At 37.7% G+C, this 8,565-nt stretch overlaps 1 pseudogene; it reads left to right on the forward strand.

The window, feature by feature from the left end:
• Positions 1-1,156: 1,156 nt before the first annotated feature.
• LOC125081294 (casein kinase I-like) lies at positions 1,157-5,133 on the forward strand (annotated as a pseudogene).
• Positions 5,134-8,565: the final 3,432 nt, after the last annotated feature.

Below are 8,565 nucleotides of genomic sequence, written 5' to 3' on the forward strand. Positions count from 1 at the left end.
AGGCCTTTCACCTCCTTGGTTAAATTTATTTCTAGGTATTTTATTATTTTTATTCATATGAGAGTCATAATTTTATGTTTTTAAAAATATTATCCTTTGACAACATACTTGGTCATTTCTTTTCTTTTAAATACCTTAAAAAACTGAAAGGAATTGGTCTAGAAGCACAATGCAAGCAAATGTTTTTGCTGTGTGACCATCAGGTAGAGAACAACAGATAACCCAGTAACATAAGATTCATTACCTTGGAATTTGAATAACATGAAGTGGAAAAATGCTTTTAAAACATGCAAAAAGAACATGAAAGAAAATGTCTGGTTTGTTTAAATTAGAAGTGGTTACTGTGCATTCTGGAAGGGCTTGTAATTATTTTGAAAAGAACATTTTCAGGGTGCCTGGGTGGCTCAGTGGGTTAAAGCCTCTGCCTTTGGCTCACGTCATGATCCCAGGGTCCTGCGATCGAGTCCCACATCAGGCTCTCTGCTCAGCGGGGAGCCTGCTTCCCCCCCCCCCCCCCCCCCCCCCGCCACCTGCCTCTCTGCCTACTTGTGATCTCTCTCTGTCAAATAAATAAATAAAATCTTTAAAAAAAAAGAGAACATTTTCATGTGTCTGTGTTTTAAGCATTAGTCCCCCCTCTTCACTAGCCCCACCCCCATTTACCTCCACAACAATTTGAAATTGTTGGTTGGGCCTAGGAAAAAAGGAATGTCAGCAACAACTGATAGCACAGTTAGATGTTCAGAAGCTCTATGGCCACCACCTTCTGAATACACAGACTAGACCCTGTTCTGTAGGAGACAAGGGACTAGGAAGGTTGAATCCTAAGACTGTGGTTATTTACAAGTCCTGTTTACTGGGAGACAGTGAGACGTCTACACCTTGACACAATCCAATCAAAGGACTGCAGAATAGAAGCACTAAGCTCAAAAGTGGCAAAGGACGACGAATTCCTCTTCAAACAGACATGCCTATAACCATTCCAGTGGACAGGTCACTTACTTATCATTCTAGACTGAGCAATGTGTTCCCTTTCATGGCAACTTTGGGATGTTGATTTAAATACCATATTGTTTATTAGATTGCATAATAGTAACAAGAGTAAACCAAACTTTATCCTTGAAAATTCATTAGTACTAGGCTATACTGGCCTAGGATGGTGTCCAGTGATACTCCAGGACAATGTGAGTAAGAAAACTAAATTCTATGCAGGATTTTTTTTTCCCCTGACTTAATTCACCTTAATACCCTCTAGATCTATCCATGTTGTCACAAATGACAAGATTTCTTTTTTTTTTTTAAATTTACATTTTTACCTGAGTGAAGTTGACACACAATGTTACATTAGTTTCAGGTTGATCACATAGTGATTCAGCATTTCTATATTTTATGCTATGCTCACTACAAGTGTAGCTACTATGTGTCACCATATAAAACTCTTATAATATAATAGATTATGTTCCATATCCTGTAGTTTGTATCACCATGCCTTATGGATTCCATAAGTGAAGCCTGTATCTCCCACTCCCCTTCCCTCTGGCGCCATCAGTTTGTTCTCTATAGTTATAGGTCTAATTCTGCTTTTTGTTTATTTATTTGTTTTGTTTAGGTTCCACTTACAAGTGAAATCATATGGTATTTGTCTTACTTAGTCTTACTTATTTCACTTAGGATCATACCTACTAGGTCCCTCCATGTTGCCACAAATGGCATACATTTGTGCTGCCATCCTGTTGTCCCGTTCTGTCATATGGCTGCACAATATTCCATTAGAAGACTTCTTTATCCATTTATCTAATGATGGATACTTATGTTGCTTCAATATCTTGGGTATTGTAAATAGTGCTGCAATAAATATAAGGGTGATAACTTTACTTGTATATGGAATCTAAAAAAAAACAAGAAACAGAACCAGACTCATAAATACAGAGAAAAAACTGGTGCTTGCCAGAAGGAAGGGTGAGAGGATGGGCAAAATACCTGAAGGGGATTCAGAAATACAAACTTCTAGTTATAAAATAAGTAAGTCATAGGGATAAAGAGTACAGCAAAGAAAATGCAGTCAATACATTGCAATAACTTTGTGTGAAGACAGAGAGTAGCTATACTTGTCAAATCACTATGTAGTATACCTGAAACTAATATAGCATTGTATTTCAACTATAGTTAAAGAAAAAATAAATATGTGTGAATGATGTTAGAAAATGAAATTTGCAGATCGAAAATACCAGACCAAAAGATTTGTACTTTATTTATCTGGTTGTCTTAAACAGATTTGAAGCAGGGCCTTGAAATAGCTTTTTGTTTTCTTATTTTAATCACAAAAACTATATCAACATTGTGAAACACAGCTACATGGAGGAAAAATGACAAAGAAAACTGAAATGTTCCATAAAAAGTAATTTTTCAGATAAGAGTTTCTTTTATAAAGAAGCAAAACATTATTTTTCACTATTCCCACCAATTCACAAGTTAATGAAGTAGGTTATTTTAAGAGATCCTTTTAACAATTCCTGAGAAACCAATTTTTTTTTTATTTTGAAATTTTGATTCTTTAGTGTTAAGTGTTAACATTATATTGAGACATTTTACTTTTAGTTATCGTGGTTTCTATCCAGTATATGTATGATTTATCCAAGACCAATTCACTTCACTTTGCAAATAAAAATGAAGCTTACAATCAGAAATACATATAGTTGTATCATATCTAAATGGAACTTAATGTAGAACATTAAACAGAATAATGAAGTAAAAAATACTATAATGTTTAAAGAACAAGAGGTGGACCAATTATTTATTTCTGTGTTCTACATTTCAAGTTGTCTAATTTTATAATAAATAAATAATATATATATAAATCTTCAGGACAATGTGAGTATAATAATATAATCTATAATACCACTTTTGTAGAAACTATTTACTAAGGGAGACATGTCATGTTCAAGTAGAAAACAATAACAGTATTCAAAGTCAACATACATGGTTTAAGAATAAGATGACAATAGGTCAGACTAAATTCTCAGTCAGGCCCTCCTCAAAATATAAGTGTATAAATACAATGGATAATTTTGAAAATAATAACAAGAAATGCACAAATAAAATTAGCAATGAAAATTCAAAGTCAGCTTTCTTAGTAATTTATTAATCAAGCACTTAAAATTAGTAAGCATATTAAAGATTTGAAATCTACCCATACACACATACATACTATGTTTAGTTTAAAAGTATCATAATTATAAATTTTCCCTATGAGCTGAAGACTTGTTATGTAGCAGTAATCATCATAATGGTATAGAATTATCATGGTGGTAGGGAAAAAAAGTTTTTGTTTTGTTTTAAGATTTTGTTTATTTATTGGAGAGACAGCACAAGCAAGGGGAGCAGCGGGCAGAAGGAGAGAGAGAAGCAGGCTCCCCTTTGATCAGGGAGCCCCAGGCAGGGCTGGATTCCAGGACCCCAGCATCATGACTTGAGCTGAAGGCAGATGCTTAATTGAGTCAACCTGGTCCAGCCAAATTTTTTAACCAGACATTGCAATATGCGATGCTGGTAAAGAATAGACAATAAAATATATTTTCTCTGGCAAAATATCCTCTGGGGAAAAGAAATTTAATCCCTTCACACATTAAAAGAATGAATTATAGACCAAATAATGGCATAAATATCTGACTGAAGTTTTAAGAAGAAAACATAAGAAAATATCATTATGACCCTTGAGGAAAGTAATCCGAGATTATCTAAAGATGAATTTTACATAAATAAGGAAAAAAAAAGAAAAACCTAGCACAGATAACAACAAAGGTAATACAGAGGAAGGGAAAACCAAATGACCAATAAATATAGGAAAAGATGCTCAAACTAATAATCAGAAAATGCAAACCTAGGCAAAAGGTTTCACGTTAAAACGTTTGGAAAAGAGGCAGAATTCCAGAAATCCACATGTTCTATGGAGAGGACCATCCATTGGGAAGTCCATATGTGGAAGACACACGTGGCAAGATGCAAGATGAAGTACACATGACCCTAAATATCCAATTCTAGCAATTGAAATTTAGCAATAAACGTAAATGTTACAATATTGTATCACAACAATATAAGACAACTAGACCCTACACGTGTCAACTTTAAATCTTGATAACAGTGATCATTTAGAAAACATTTCCAGGTGGCGCCCATTTTGCATTGGAGACGAATAACAAGATGGCTGCGCCGGCGGGGAAGAGGGCTCCCTCTGAGCGGAAGTGGGCTGCTGCGGTGGCCGCGAGGTCACTGCCCTAAACCACCGTGCCCCTTTTCCTTCAGGGATATTGATCTGGCGCATTAGTGGCAGCGAAGCTCGAATCATAAAAGCCCAGGCATCCCCAGTTGCCGGACGGGAGCAAAGCCTATGAGCTTCCTCCAGGTGGGGCGGGCATCCCGCGCACAGGGTGGCGTAGGCAGCTTGTGCTAGTCCTGCGGCCTCTTGGACCCAGCCTGAAGACCTCTTCAGTTTCCGTTCCAGAGGGTTCGCAGTGAAAACTGTACTTACGTTAGCTGATCGGTAGAACTGAGTATGTGCAAACAGAGAATTTTATACCCAGGGACATTCAACAAGTCTGTAGTGCGTCTTGGGCGTCACTGTCATAAGGTAGTCCTTAGTGATCCGGGTTTGGCCAGAACGCGCAGAGACAGCAGGACAAGGTAACACCGTACAGAGAAGATACAGATGTCGCTGGCACTGTCCCGTATGCCAGCATCGATGCACATCTTGGTATCGAATAGTCGCCTAGAGGACGCGGCATCATTGGGGTGTGTTGTAATGTCTTTTCATAGAACCAGTCTGCCACGGCAGGGACGAAAGTCTGCAACAAAAAAGCAAAAATATGAAAAAATTAGTGGAAAGAAGATGTCCACGCTTGCTGAAGTTTTGTCTAAGGGATTACCAAAATAGTACTTCACCTATGGTGGCCGCGCTTTGAGGAAGCCCGGGACTGCATGCATCTGAGGCCGCACTTTCGTGGTCTGCTCAGGACCCTGAACCACCAGCATGACTACGCAGGCGACTGGACGACCTTAAAGCAGAAAGCAGCCCAGCAGGCAGCCTCTCCATGGGGCAGGGACAGGCAACAAAATGACAAAACCAACAGTAAGTGACTTGAAAGGTTTCTGAACTTGAATGGAGGAACAGAAGAAGCGGCCAGATGATCGGACCAGCATTTGTTTCTCCCCAAGTCTAGGAGTTTTAGTTCCTATGTAGACTAGTCAGTGGTTGTGAACCACTTTATACTATTTATTTGGTATAAAGAACTGAATTTCAGAATAAACTGGCTCTGGGCAGCATTGGTGATGCCATGTCCCGAGTGTCCTGTGTCCCGTGTCCCGAGTAGCTGCTGCAACTGTGAATATTAATGGAGATGGTGAAATATGGTGTCATTTCCTATCACATTTTTTTCAAGGGGAAAAGTTAACTAAGTGGTTGGCACACACAAATTGGTGGAGAAACTGTGCATATGCCAATATTTTGTTGTTGTTAAAAAATCTTTTATTTTGAGCTCTACTGCTTTGAGATCTCCTTTCAGAAGAAGGGCATGAACAGTCTCCAGCCACAGGGGTGATGGTTGTAAATGCTCAGAGTGTGCATTCTTAGGGTTTATCCATCTCTGGGGTTTGCAAGTTGTTCACTTAAAACATTCTTAAACTGGGACGCCTGGGTGGCTCAGTTGGTTAAGCAGCTGCCTTCGGCTCAGGTCATGATCCCAGCGTCCTGGGATCGAGTCCCACATCGGGCTCCTTGCTTGGCGAGGAGCCTGCTTCTCCCTCTGCCTCTGCCTGCCATTCTGTCTGCCTGTGCTTGCTCTCTCTCCCTCTCTCTCTGACCAAAAAAAAAAAAAAAAAAAAAAAAAAAAAATTCTTAAACTGGTTGATTTCTTGTTTGCCAGACAGATGATACGGAAGCAACCAAAAATTCTAGTATTTGAGCATAGGATAGACTCTGCCTGCTTACCTGTGCTAGAAATATCAGAATCTAAAGCCAAAGACTTAAGAAAAACTTAGTAACTACTAGATTACCCTTAGGACTCTGCATTAACTCTATAATGTTCTTGATATTTTTTAAAAAAATTGTCACAGAAATTCAGTTAACATCTTTCAACTGAACAGTATGTTACTTAGATAAATGTAATCACTGTAAACATCTATATGATTTGGGATTTTGTTTTCATTTTGAAATGGGAGCTTTTTTTTTGTTTACAAGTTCACTAAAAACTAAAAACTGTTTCTGTAAGGAAATGAGGGTTTTTTTTAACAACAAAAATGCCTTGCTGACTCTCACAATGAAATCAAAATCTCTCCAATTTTTTTTTTAAAGATTTTATTTATTTATTTGACAGAGAGAGATCACAAGTAGACGGAGAGGTAGGCAGAGAGAGAGAGAGAGAGAGGGAAGCAGGCTTCGTGCTGAGCAGAGAGCCCGATGTGGGACTCGATCCCAGGACCCTGAGATCATGACCTGAGCCGAAGGCAGCGGCTTAACCCACTGAGCCACCCAGGCGCCCCTCTCTCCAATTTTTTAATAGGTTACTTCAAACCATTTGTTATATCCTAATCCTATGCAAATCATTTTAGATTTAGTGTTATAACTTTTCCTCAGATTTTTTTTTATTTCAATCTTTCTTTCTTTTTTCTTTTGTTTGTTTGTTTGTTTGAAGGGGAAAGGCATTCTTTCCTTTTTTAAAGACTCACAGTCACCCATGTCCAGTGCTGCAGTTGCTAGGACTTGGTGGTGTAACTCCTGCCACCTCAGAATATATAGTTGGACTGACTTTGAATAAGATCGAAAGCCTTAAGGGTTTAACCACCATTTTGTAGTTTTTCTTTAAATTCCTTGTTAATTGGAGTTGAGCAGATTGATTCTTAACCTTGGAGAGCATCCCACCAGGTGCGCTTTCAGGTGATTGCTGACCCTCCCTAAGCCCCTGTGCTTTTCCCTCAGTTATCAGCACTTCCTCTCAATCTTAAATGCACTCTTGCCTCTCTCTGACCCAAGAGAAAGAACAATTATCGACAGTAATTCTTTAAATAGTGTAATTTAGAGCAGGTCAGGGTAAATTAAAAGAACCTTTGTCTGAAAATGCCGCCAGGAGCCTATTGTGTAAATGTTGGTATTTTATAAAAATAACCTTGAGGGCGCCTGGGTGGCTCAGTGGGTTAAAGCCTCTGCCTTCGGCTCGGGTCATGATCCCAGAGTCCTGGGATCCAGCCCGGCATCGGGCTCTCTGCTCAGCAGGGAGCCTGCTTCCCCCTCTCTCTCTGCCTGCTTCTCTGTGATCTCCGTCTGTCAAATAAATAAATAAAATCTTAAAAAAAAAATAACCTTGAAACTGTACATTGACACGTGTTTGGTCAGATTATGACAGGTTTAATTTGTTTTATTTCTTTTTTAAAACTAGTTTAGCAATAATTAATCCCATGATCATCACATTCTGCTATTAAAGGATCTGTTAGCATCATCACACTCCAGAAATCTTAATGAATGCAAATTTTTGGAGTAGGCAGTTTATTTGTTTCTTTTTTATCCAACCATGTCAGTTAAGTTTGTTTCTTTTCTTTAATGATTTTATTTATTAAATAAAGACACAGTAAAGAGAGAGACAGAGTGAGAAAGGGAACACAAGCAGGGGGAGTGTAAAAGGGAGAAATAGTCTTCCTGCTGAGCAGGGAGCCTGATGCCAGGCTCGATCTCAGGACCCTGGGATCATGACCTGAGCCAAGTACAGAAAATTCAATAATGACACAAAGTAGTGCCATAAGTATATGGTTATGTATCACATTTTGTAGAAAATATGAAGAACTTTATATTGAGATCATTGATTAACGAAGTTTTCTGGGGGAACTGAGATTAAGAATGAAATGGAAAAAAAATGGAGAATGGATACAAAACATATTGCATGCATAAATGCCTATATATGTATATGTATGATATTAATATATTTTTAAATTAAAGCAGATTAATACATGCTTTCTGAGACTAGATAGCTCATTGTAGACTCAAAACTTCATGATTTTGTGAAGGAGATCTTAAAAAATTCCTGAAGATCAGTAGAATTCAGAAGTGTGTGTTTGTGTGTGTGTGTGTGTGTGTGTGTGTGTGAAAAGTCAAGAGACTATATGAGACAAAACCTCCATAAACAAAAACAAAAGTGCATATATTGTGCTCAGGAAACAACAAGAATATTGACTGATTCAAATTTAAAGTTCGTGGTTGATGTTATTTCTCAAACCAAGAAATAAAAGCCTAAATTACATGTGTCCTTTGAAAGGCTAAGAGCTTCTTGAAAATAGTAAGATGAAGGCAGTATGTTGTATGTATGTAAATGAGTTTTCCTGTTGTTATATTTTCCAAATTTTATCCAACAGCATCAGGACACAAGTTTTTTTTTAATTAATTTTTTTTTAATTTTAGATGGCAATAGTTCTCTTAAATTTTTAGAGGATTATGAGCTAGAAAAAAATCTTATTCTTATAAAATTATGGCATAACAGTAGGACAGATGTGAAATTAAAGGAAAAAAACCCAATGATTTCAATC

This window comes from Lutra lutra, chromosome 11 (genome assembly GCF_902655055.1).
Source record: "Lutra lutra chromosome 11, mLutLut1.2, whole genome shotgun sequence".
Taxonomy (NCBI): domain Eukaryota; kingdom Metazoa; phylum Chordata; class Mammalia; order Carnivora; family Mustelidae; genus Lutra; species Lutra lutra.